Genomic DNA, 13,341 nt, shown 5'->3' with positions numbered 1-13,341 from the left:
GAAGAAAAGAACAGGATCAAACTCATTCCCTGCTGAAATTTATGACTCTTTTAAAGAAGACTTAACTTTTTCCACAAAATGGACAGTGAAATAACACTGACATCATTGAAATTTAAATGTATCCATTAAAATATAATTAAGCAAAAAATAGGATAAAGATAAACAGTTAAAACGTCTGATACTTTTTAATAAAAGAATGTGAATGAAGTGTTACTAAACACTATTGACACACAGCTTAATTGTCAAAAAGTAAATGGATCAAAATAGATAACAACATATGAATAAATGAATCACACATGGCACATCCTGCCTTGTCCTCAGAAAGGAGACAGAAATGGAGAAGAGCATATTTGTCATTCTCTGTGATAATTGCTACTAACAGATACAATAGGCTTGTCAAGAAGAAGAAAGAAAACCACCCAAAACTTCCAAGATAATAATAATGTGAGAGATGGTATTTAAATTAAATGCTCTATTTACACCTGAGTATCTTTGAAAACATGAGTTTATATTATACAAGCCTAAATAAAACTGAAAAACCAGGCTTCACTTACTGAATAATTTGCAATTTTTGTCTATAACAATGTAGAGACAATTAATTTATACATTTTCATTGAGGACAAAATGTATTGATGTGAATTTTATAAGATGGTTTAATATTTAATGCAAAGCAATCTATCAGAGAGCAAGCAAAACTCTTTCCAGCTATTAGTATCAAAAATCTTCTTTGTCATTTACTTTACATATTTCTTTCCCCATCTTGAAACAGATCTCATGTTTCAATCAATAGAACTGTGTATATGAAAAGGAAAAAATATTGTTTGCATTTCATTTGAAATACAACTATTCTGAAAACAGAATAGACCTTAAAACAAGATAGACATTTATTTAGAAATAGCTGCAGCAACAAGAGAGAAATACTTAGGATGCTTCCTTAAGTATGAAATTACTTTAAAATAGTGCATATTAAAGCAAACAAAATTCTCATAGTTTTCTGAGTCCTGCATGGTCATGAAAATGAAAGCCTAACATGGTTGCCACCTCTGAACAGAGCCAGTTGGGTGTGGGCTGCCACAAGTATTAATGGTTACTGGACGTGAGGCTTGTTGTATAATATCTATTTCCACCTAATATTTCTTCTTCAGATGATTGTCCTCTTTTCCAAGGTGAATGGCTCCATGATAATCAGACATCATTAGTCTGGGATCAAGGGAGTAGCTATGTCCTTAGCAAAAATGATAAACACTATGACTTTCAAGACAGTCCTTAAGACTGAGGGTATCAACTCTAAAAACAATTTAAAAAAATATAAACAGGAATTCTAAACTATGAAAATATGAGGATGCAATATGAATTATATTAGACTATTTACACACCTAAAAGAAAAGAGGCAGGTTCACTATGAGCCAGATTGTCAGAATGGCATGAATGCAGGCAGATGCTTGAGTTCAAGGTCATCCTGGATCAGAGACAATTTAGGCCCAGGCATAGTAGGAGCAGTGATCACAGAGCTGGATCCCACCAGCTAGCTTATTGTCTGTGCTTACAGGGACAGGCAGATCTCTGAATTCATTTACAGTGTTAAAAAATAAAAATAAATGTACGTGCTATGTTTTCCTAAGAGTCAAGAGGCTGAGATATGTAATGCTGATTCCTGCAATAATCAGGAGAAAACCCACTCAGCTCCTTCCCCAGAACCATGCCTGTCTGGGCACTGTAATGCTTCCTGCAGTGACAATAATAAACTGAACCTCTGAAACTCTATGCTTTCTTGGACATGGTATCTCCTCACAGTAATGAAACCCAAACTAAGATAGGCTGGTAAGAATACCCAGAGAGAACTATGAATTATTTTAACTCTTAAGTGTACATACATATAGACAAACACACACACATACACACACACACACACACGCATGCACTTGGATCGATGAATTGGGTGGAGCCTCCTAAGCTAACACTTTACATTTTTCTCTGGCTTTTTACAGACAGAAGTTCTTAGAAAATTATTTCTTAGATAAAAAGTCACACAGAAGGGGATTTACAAAAAGATGTTGATATTAAATTCAAATCAGTGTTTCATTCTATATGCTCATTTTGAGTTCAAAGTAATGGTCTCACATGGTCTTGCTTTATCATAATTCATACTTGTGGCTTCACCCTAGAATGAATGTTTTTCCTTGATCACAAATTTGTCCCAAGACTATTTCTCTTTTTCCTGTAATTGTGTAAGCTCATTGTATTTTTTATTATGCTGACTTTTACTTAATATTCCATGAAGAATGGACACATTCTATACCTGATTCTAAATTTATTAATCTTTATGGCAAAAAAAAACCTAAAACCATCTCTCAATTTTTTTCTTCCTAAAATTATTTTAATCAAATCAGGCATTCTATAAAATCATTAATTCATCTAATCTGTATTAATTCATGAAAGTTCATCTTTATGTTGGTTGTCAGAAAATCTACTCAATACAGTGGGCTAATCCCCAACAATCACTATACTATGTATTAGTGATAGGAAAACACACATCAGCTGTAATACTCAATCATGAGATGAAATTTCTGAAGACCTTACAATTCAGAGTTTACCCATCACAGCCATGAAAAAAAAAAAAAAAAAAAAAAGATAGGCCATCTCCAGGAAAGTAGTCTACATGCTTCTTACCTATTCTAATTGGCACCTGACACAAAACCTTGTTTACCCCAATACAGAATGAATAGACAACTTTTTGTTTCTGAAGACTCTGTTGACCACTACGTTTAGAGATAAACATCTACTTTTTTTTTTTATCTTGAAGTAATTATGCTTTGAGGTGTCTTTTAAATTGACTTCAAGAGAACTATTGTTTCAGGGATAAAGTGGAAACTAATTATCAATTGCTTTGATTTAAAAATGGTAAAATAATAAATAAATTAATAAATTAATAAATAATGGATGCAATGCACTTTACACTGGTACTCTCATAACTTTGGACACTAGTCAAAAAGATCACAAATCCAAGGACAGAGTAAGCTCAAATAAAAGCAAGCTCCAGGATCAAATAAGATGTATAAATGTTTTTCTTAAAATAAAGCACACTGAAAATACAAACAAGTTGTATCTAAAATGTATTGTACTATATACTTAAGTATTTGTTCATAAATACATATTTTAATAAATAAAGATATACATATCATAAGAATATAAGTTTGTGTGAAGGGGAGATTAATTTAGCTTAAAGATAGAATAGGCCAAGCCAGGATTTGAAGAGGAGACCACAGACAAACGTTGCTTACTGGCTTGTTCTTGTGGCTTGTTCACTTTGCTTTATTATACAGCTCACCTTCAGGGACAGTACCACCCATAGTTGGCTGAGCTCCTCACAATCATCATCATTCAAGAAAATTCCACACAGAGATGTCTACGGTTCAGTCTGATAAATGTAATTCAATAGTGATTCCATCTTCCCACATTACTCTATTTGTGACAACTTGAAAATAAACAAACAAATAAAACACCAACTTACCACAACACCCACCACAACAATTATGGAAGACATACAAAAATAAATGTTTTACAGGGATAAAAATCACGTTTCACAGGTCTTTGTTTATGTCTAGTGGGGAAGAATATGTGCAGTTTTATTCATTGTGTCAACATCATCTTGGAGACAAAAATCTGAGACAGGAATTTCTACCGCTTCCCACCACACACATGCATATGAGAGTTGTCTAGGCTTCTTTGAAAATAATGGTGCTGAGTTGGCAGTGATAATGAATGACACACTCAGAAATACCTGAAGACTTTATGCACATGAGCCTGTTTTAAGGCATGTTTAGATTCATAAGATGTATGAAAAGTACATGTTAAGAATACTAACATCTGATATCCAAAACAAGAGATAATGATACAAGATGTATAACTGAATATATTTTTGCCATAAAAAGAATACTTTTATAGTTTGCAGGCAAATCAATGTCAAAAGATTATGCCAGTCTCATAAAGAAAAATACTGTGTTTACTCCCATGTGTGCTTCATACACTATAAATATAAATATACATTACCTAAAAGTAGAATAAAAAAAAACTGTCTAGATGATCAAAAGGGACTAACATAAATGGGTTCTAAAGATTTTTTTCAGGAGGAAGAGATGGTCAGCATACAAATATATATTTGAAGATGTCTTTTGGTAAGGGTGCTATATACACTGAACGAAGACAATAAAACAGTTGTTAAGAAATCTCAAGAGCAATATCTAACCAAAACAACTAAAGCATTGAAAGAAAACAAAATGAAACCTTTCATAAGTAATGCCATATGATATATAATACATATGTGCTGTTAAAAAATTTAGAGAAAAAATAAATACTGATCTTTTAGCTTGTTTTCCAAACAATGAATCTGAGTTTAGTCAGACTGGCCTTGAACTCACAGCTAGTGTGCTGCAACAACCTTTTAAGTACCGGGCATGAACTTTCAAGCACAGCTTCCTCCTACTGTTTTTAAATAAGTACACTTCTATGTAGTATATGTATTTCTCTTTTATTCTTTTTAGCATTTATTATTTTATTGCGGATGAAAATTTACATATCAATAGATATTTATATAATTACATATTTAATTACGTCTTTTAATAAAAGCTGTATGTGCAATAAGAATATGAATTTTAAAATATTTAAAATTAATCATTTAACTACAACTAATAACAATTGCTCTTATTATTAGTACTGTGCCAATTCTTAATATGTTATAATTCTCATATCTCAGACTCATAATCATTTAACTTCTGCCCATAAAATGCTAGAGTACAAACATCTAGCTTTTCCGTAAATGTTAATAGTAGCATAAGTATAATGCAAACCTCTGAAACAGAATCATACAGCCTCCTGTATTCGGTGGTGAATATCCTTCTTAATGAGTCAGAATTCTGCTTATTTCCAAGCATTTCCTACATCTTTAGTTACTACACACTGAGTATCTGGAACAAACGTGTTCAGAGCAAAACACTTACACATAAAAGGTTTTTGTTCTCAAAATATCATACAGGAGTATCATGATAACAAAAGAAAGGCCATGTGCTGCAAAGCTCAGCTTCTTGGAGGAGAATCACCAGCATCTTTGGGTTCATGATGCATCTCTGCAGGGCTGCTTTGTACAAGTGGATTTACTTACAAAGGTGAACCTGATTTTACATATGAGACTGAACAGTAACTGCAAATTCAAAGTTACCGATTCATGCTTTCATTTGTGTTTCACAGTTAGTAACTTGAAAATACTATTCACAACAAACTATATTACTTAATAGAGATATTAGGAAATAAGAGATTAAGATTAATAAGAAATTATTTTCAAAAGTCTAACAGAAGAGTTAAGCTTGCTATCAAAAATAAACCAAAATGCTAAATCACATTTTAAAAGATCCACGGAAATTTAGCATTTACACTACATTCAAACAAGGTACACATTACACTGTGCACAAGTAGATAGGGCATTGCCAAGGTTAGGGAAGAGTCAAATTTATTATAAAGAGATTACATTATTTTTCTTCAGGAAATTGAACTTGCTTTCTCTGGAAAAGCAGACAATGCTGTTAAATTCATCTGAACCATCTATCCAGCCTTTATAAATTCTTATTTTAATTGCAAAAAGTTTGATGTAAAATTATTATTTTGATACACACACATATACCACTTACATTTATATATATATTGCACACACACCAACATTTGGTAAAGTCAGAGTAATTACACTTATTTATCTTTAAGCATATTTAATGGTTCTATTAATATGTTATAGTTATACTAATGATATACAACAAATGGATGAGTGTATGAAATGTCATGTCAAGCAAGAAGAGTAAGAGAGACAATCCATGTTCCCTCTTTGAGTGTCCTCAATTTGTTCAATAAATATCAATGCTGTGTGTAACAATTAAAGCATCGAAGTCTATGTCTCTTTATTCCTCATAGGAGAGTTGGTTTTTTAGTACTTGAAAGAATATCTATAATTTCAGAGTGACTGCACTTATAACACAACCACTGATGGTTTCTAAGTGATTCTTTTCACAGCGCCCATGCCAGTGTGATTTCAATCTTGTCAGCTTTATAGCAACCACCTAAACTTCAAAGTAACATGATGGACTTAATTTATCCTTCCCAGATGAATACTAAACTTTTCTTTTTTATGTGTATCACAATATTTTAATAAGAAAACCATCATAGTGTTAAGAAGAAATTTTAGCATGACTGTCTTTCTGTTCATATCAGGCAGAAATCTTTTAGCTTTTATTTATAGGTACAGCATTTAAGAAACTTAAATATTTTATTTCATACTGAATGTTCTTTGAGTTAGAACTATGAAAAATGTGCTTAATATTGTCAATATAAGGATGAGAAGAAATTCCATGAATTCTATAATCAAATTTTGTGACAGTTTTGTTGGAAAAACTGTTTTTAAAAAGGTCATAATAAAAGATACTTAAATATTTGTATGTACTATTCATTTCAAGTTGTATAAAATGACTTCCTTGCTGATAAGCCTGGATAGCTTATTCATGTAGAATGCTTTAGAAATGGCTCTGTATGACTTTAGCTGTGTAGGCTATAGCTCACTTTTGCTTTCTTTGCATCTTTGATTACCATCGTGGAGAACATAACAGGTTTGCTGTTCATTCATTTGTAATTGGTCATTTGATTTCTTTTTTCATTTTAAAATAAAGAAACATTAGCTGTGAATATTTCTCTAAAAATAACTGCATGGTCATTTGAATTTATTTCTTTGGATAAATACTCCAGATCTCAGTGGCTAGACTCTAGGCATATATTTATTTAATTTTTAATTACTAGAGCATTTTCTGAAGAGGCTGCTTTATTTTACATTCATGTGTTTATCCATATGGCTGACTTACTCGCACTGTCACAACACTTGACAAAGACTGTCTTCTTTATTTCAAGACATTCTTTCTTGAGTGTCATGTGGTGGTACATTTATCCAATGGAGTACTACTCAGCTATTTAAAGTGATGAATTCATGAAGTTCTTAGTCAAATGGATAGAACTAGGAAATATCAACCTGAGTGAGGTAACCCAATCACAAAATAAAACACATGGTATGTGTACTGGCTGGTTTTGTGTGTCAACTTGACACAGCTGGAGTTATCACAGAGAAAGGAGCTTCAGTTGAAGAAATGCCTCCATGAGATACAACTGTAAGGCATTTTCTCAATGAGTGATCAAGGGGAAAAAGCCCCTTGTGGGTGGGACCATCTCTGGGCTGGTAGTCATTGTTCTATAAGAGAGCAGGCTGAGCAAGGCTGGGGAAGCAACCCAGTAAAGAACATTCCTCCATGGCTTCTGCATCAGCTCCTGCTTTCTGACCTGCTTGAGTTCCAGTCCTGACTTCTATAGTGATGAATAACAGTATGGAAGTGTAAGCCCAATAAACCCTTTCCTCCCCAACTGCTTCTTGGTCATGATGTTTGTGCAGGAATAGAAACCCCGACTAAGACAAATTGGTACTAGCATAGTGGGGCATTCCTGTGACAACCTGACCATGTTTTGGGGAGGACTGTAGAAGGACTTTGGAACTTTGGGCTAGAAGATCCACTCAGTGTTAAGTGCTCTGTCAGACATTGTATAGGAGGTTGGAAAAACCGTGCAAAAGATTAAAGCCTGGCTTGTGAAATTTCAGAGGAAAAAATAAAGACTCTTTTCAGGGCCATTGCTATTTTGGATTGTGAAGATTCTGTGATTCTGGTTAGCCGGGGCTGAAGAATCAGCTGTGATTAACAAGATACCAGAACTACTAAAGCAAAACCTTGGCATTACTGGGACTATTGATGCTTGTTAGCTGGATCTAAGAAATTAGCAGTGATTAAGAAGAGGCCAGCATCATTGAGGTAACATCTTCTGGGAAGTGTTTTCTGAGAGCACAGAGGCTGTGTTCCAGAGATAGCCATGTTTGTACCTTGTGCTGTGGCTGGACTTTAGTAATGTGTAAGAGTTAACTAGGTGGTACTGGTTTTGAAGGCATGAAGGGGTCACGCAGAGCAGCTGAGGCTCAGCATTGTGAGAGGCCATGGAAGGCCATTGGTGAAGGTGCAGCTTCAGTTGCAATTGATGGCCCAGGACTGAAGGGGTCATGCAGTGTTTTGGAGATACCATTTCCATGAGATGACCACCAAGAGCAGCAGCAGTGGACTACAGGCATCTGAAGCCTAGAGGAAAAGTTGTGTGCTACAAGGACAGAACTGGAGAAGTGACCCAAACACTTGAAGGAGCCCAGAAGATCGTGAGTTGGATCCCAGACATTGGACATTTGGAGATTCATTTTTGCTTTTGATTGTGACTGTGCTGTGATATTTTTCCCACTTGAAGGAAGAAAATATTTTAGTGGATCCCACAGTTAAGAGACTTTTAATTGTATAAAGACTTTGGATTTTAAAAGATATTGGACCTTTTAAAAGGATTGAACTTTTAGTATGTAAAGACTGTGGGATGTTTAAAGTTAATTAGACCTTGGGAATGAATAAGAATGTAAGGGTTGAGGCTTACTAGTGATGTGTTTGTGTGTCAAGTTGACAAGGGGTCAATTGCTTCTTGGTCATGATGTTTGTGCAGGAATAGAAACCCTGACTAAGACATTATTCACTCACTGATAAGTGGATACTAGCCCAAAAGCTCTGAATAACCAGGATACAATTCACAGACCACATGAATCTCAAGAAGAAGGAAGACCAAAGAAAGTGTTGAAACTTTGGTCCTTCTTTGGAGAACAAAACACTCACAGGAACAAATACAGAGAAAAAGTGTAGAGCAGAGACTAAAGGAAAAGCCACCCAGAGGCTGTCCTAAATGGGGATATCATCCCATTTACAGTTACCAAACCCAGACACTATTGTGGATACCAAGAAGCACACGCTGAAAGGCGCCTGATATGGCTGTCTCCTGAGAGACCCTGACAGAGTCTTACAAATACAGAGGTGGATGTTAGCAGTCAACCATTGGACTGAGAGCAGGATCCCTAATAAAGGAGTTAAAGAAGGGACTGAAGGAGTTGAAGGGGTTTACAACCCTATGGGAAGAACAACAATATCAACCTACCATACCCCCAAGAGCTCCCAGGGACTAAGCCATCAACAAATGAGTACACATGTCTCCAGCTGCATAAGTAACAGAGTAAGACCTTGTCATGCATCAGTGGAAGGAGAGGTCCTTGGTCCTATGATCTGTCCACCTGAGGTCCTGTCTATATACTGGAGGTTAACTGTTCAGTTTCCATCTCCCTACTCCTGGGTATTTAGGCTAAGTTTACCCACACTGCATCCTGGGTGCCTCTCACATCCCAAGACTCTGGGACTTTCTATTGGTTACCTCCACCCCCAAGCCCCAGTAGCCTCCTAGTTCCATTATTTCTCCTGCTACTCTGGGCTTCTTTCCTGTCTCCACCCCCCATACCTGATCCAATGTCCCTCTCTGCTTCCCCTGCTCATTCCTACTAAGATCCTTCATCCCTATGCCTCCTATGATTGATTGTTATCCATTTTAAGTGACATTGAAGCATCTTCACTTGGGTCTTCTTTCTTATCCAACTTCTTATGGTCTGTGGGGAGTACCATGAGCATTCTGTGTTATTTGGCTGATATACACCTTTCAGTAAGTATGCCATGTATGTCCTTTTGAGCATTGGTTAACTCGCTCAGGATGATATTTTTTAGTTTCACCCATTTGCCTGAAAAATTCATGATATCCTCATTTTTAATAGCTGTATTCAATTGTGTAAAGGAATCACATTTTTCTTTGCACAAACTTCTGCATAGGGGCATCTGTTTTGTTTATAGCTTCAGAATATTACAAATAAGGTTGCTATGAACATATTGGAGCATGTGTCCTTGTGGTATGGTAGAACATGTTTTGGGTATATGTCCAGGAGTCATATAGCTGAGAATTTCCATAGAACTTTTTCCAGTTTTCTGAGGAATCACCACATAGATTTCCAGTTGTCCCTGTTTGCAATCCCACCAGCCATGGAGGAATGGTCCCCTTTCTCCACATCCTCACCAGCATGTGCTGACACTTGTGTTTTTGAGTTAGCTCTTTGATTGGTGTAAGATAGAATCTCAGGATCATTTTGATTTACATTTCCCTAATGATTAAGGACTCTGAACATTCCCTTAAGTGCTTCTTAGTCATTCGAAATTTCTCTGCTTAGCTATGTTTAGCTCTGTGCCCTGCTTTTTAATTGGATCACTTGGGTTTGGGGAGTCTAACTTGTTGTTAATTCTTTGTATATTTTGTATATTAACCCTCTATTTGCTATAGGAATAGTGAATATCTTTTACCAATCTGTATAGACTGCCATTTTTTTCTTATTGACAGTATCCTCTGTCTTACAGAATATTTTCAGTTTCATGAGGTCCCATTTATCATTTATTGACTTTATAGCCTAAGCCATTGGTGATCTGTTCAGGAAATTTTCCCCTGTGCCAATCAATGCATTCAAAGCTATTTTCTCTTCTATTAGATTCAATTTATCTAGTTTTATGTAGACTTCCTTGATCCACTTGGACTTGAGCTTTGTACAAGTTGATATATATGGACCAATTTGCATTCTTCTATATGAAGACCACCAGTTAGAGCAGCCTCATTTGTTAAAGATGCTTTCATTTCTCCACCATATGGTTTTGGCTCCTTTGTCAAAGATCAAGTGTCCCTAGATGTGTGGATTTATTTCTCCCTCGTCCAGTCACTTGCTTGGTTAGGGTTACTCAAACATATTTTATATTTGTGGGTATTTTGGAGGGTATTGTTTTATTAATTTCTTTCTCACCTTCATATCATTTGTATAAAGAAAATTACTGATTTGTTTGAGTTAATTGTATATTCAGCTGCTTGGATGAAGCTGTTTATCAGCTATGAGAGGTCTCTGGCAGAATTTTATTGATCACTTATGTATACTATTATATCATCCACAAATACTATTATATCATCCACCTTTACTTCTTCCTTTCCAATATACATCCCCTTGATCTCCTTTTAGTGTCTAATTGCTACTGCTACAACTTCAAGTACTATATTATATAGATCAGGAGAGATTAGATAAGTTGTATGGAAGTATTTAAATATTATTATTTTATCTGAATGTTTTCTAAATGCTATACTATACGTTTCTTTTGTTTTCAGTTAATTCTTAGCAGCATATTAATATATTACATTAATGGTATAAAACTCAAAAAGTTGTTCATCAGAATAGACCAAAAAGGAATATTGGAAGCATTTTCTTAGTATCAGTGTGCCCTCAATAATCAAGGAAAAGAGAAATATACCTCAGCACAGTAAGGATCTTTTGACAAAATAAACTAAAGATAACATCATTCCCATAACTTCTAGGTACCATAGTGCAGAAACGCTTGAAGATTAGGTGTACAAAGGGAAAAAAATGTCAACCAAGCTAAAAGGGAATTCATCACAATCAATGGTGACTTTCTGGAAAGATGTCCTATGCTTTGAATTCAAACTACTCAAAGTAAAGTAAGATTTTAGGAAAATTCTTTTACAATTTTAACAATAATTTTAATGCAAGTCAAAAAATGTAGAAAAGCATCAAACCAGTGTGTATGATAAACTGATTAAAATTATAGAAGAGAGTTGGAATTTTGATGGGGATTTCATTGAACCTATAGATTGCTTTTGGCAAGATGGCCATTTTTACTATATTAATTCTGGCAATCCATGTGCATGGGAAATCTTTTCATCTTTTGAGATCTTAGTTTTCTTTCTTCAGAAACTTGAAGTTCTTATCATACAGATATTTCATTTGCTTAGGGTCAAACCGAGGTGTTTTTTGTTTGTTTGTTTGTTTGTTTTTGTTTTGTTTTTGTTTTTCTTTTCCATTTTTTATTAGGTATTTAGCTCATTTACATTTCCAATGCTATACCAAAAGTCCCCCATAGCCACCCACCCCCACTCCCCCACCCACCCACTCCCCCTTTTTGGCCCTGGCATTCCCCTGTACTAGGGCATATAAAGTTTGCATGTCCAATGGGCCTCTCTTTCCAGTGATGGCCGACTAGGCCATCTTTTGATACATATGCAGCTAGAGACAAGAGCTCCAGGGTACTGGTTAGTTCATATTGTTGTTCCACCTATAGGGTTGCAGATCCCTTTAGCTCCTTGGGTACTTTCTCTAGCTCCTCCATTGGGATCCTGTGATCCATCCATTAGCTGACTGTGAGCATCCACTTCTGTGTTTGCTAGGCCCCGGCATAGTCTCACAAGAGACAGCTACATCTGGGTCCTTTCGATAAAATCTTGCTAGTGTATACACAATGGAGTACTACTCAGCTATTAAAAAGAATAAATTTATGAAATTCCTAGCCAAATGGATGGACCTGGAGGGCATCATCCTGAGTGAGGTAACACATTCACAAAGGAACTCACACAATATGTACTCACTGATAAGTGGATATTAGCCCCAAACCTAGGATACCCAAGATATAAGGTACAATTTCCTAAACACATGAAACTCAAGAAAAATGAAGACTGAAGTGTGGACACTATGCCCCTCCTTAGAAGTGGGAACAAAACAGCCTTGGAAGGAGTTACAGAGACAAAGTTTGGAGCTGAGATAAAAGGATGGACCATGTAGAGACTGCCATATCCAGGGATCCACCCCATAATCAGCATCCAAACGTTGACACCATTGCATACACTACCAAGGTGTTTTATATTATTTGTTATGATTGTGAAGTGTGTTGTTTTCCTAATTTGTTTCTCAGCCTGTTTATTCTTTATGTAGATAGATCATTGATCTGTTTGAGTTAATTTTATATCCAATTACTTTGAGGAAGTTATTTATCAGATCTAAGAGCTCTCTGGTGGAATTTTTGGGGTCACTTAAGGATACTATCATATCATCTGCAAATAATAGTATTTTGACTTCTTCCTTTCCAATTTGTATTCCTTTGGTATCCTTTTGGTGTCTAATTGCTCTAGGTAGGATTTTAAGTACTATATTTAATAGGTAAGCAGAGAGAGAGTACCCTTGTCTACTCCCTGATTTTAGTGGGATTGCTTCAACTTTTTCTCCATTCTGTTTGATTTTGGGTGCTGGTTTGATGTATATTGCTTTTACTGTGTTTAGGTATGGGCCTTAAATTCCTTTTCTTTCTCAGACATTTTCATGAAGGGGTGTTAGATTTTGTCAAATGCTTTCTCAGCATTTAATGAGATTATCATGTGATTTTAGTCTTTGAGATTGTTTATATAATGGATTTCGTTGATGTATTTCTGTATGTTGAGCCATTCCTGCATTCCTGGGATGAAGCCTACTTTACCATGATGGATAACCATTTTGAT

This window comes from Mus musculus, chromosome 3 (genome assembly GCF_000001635.26).
Source record: "Mus musculus strain C57BL/6J chromosome 3, GRCm38.p6 C57BL/6J".
Lineage (NCBI taxonomy): Eukaryota > Metazoa > Chordata > Mammalia > Rodentia > Muridae > Mus > Mus musculus.
The sequence above is the reverse complement of the archived record's forward strand: the minus strand, read 5'-3'. Positions refer to the sequence as shown.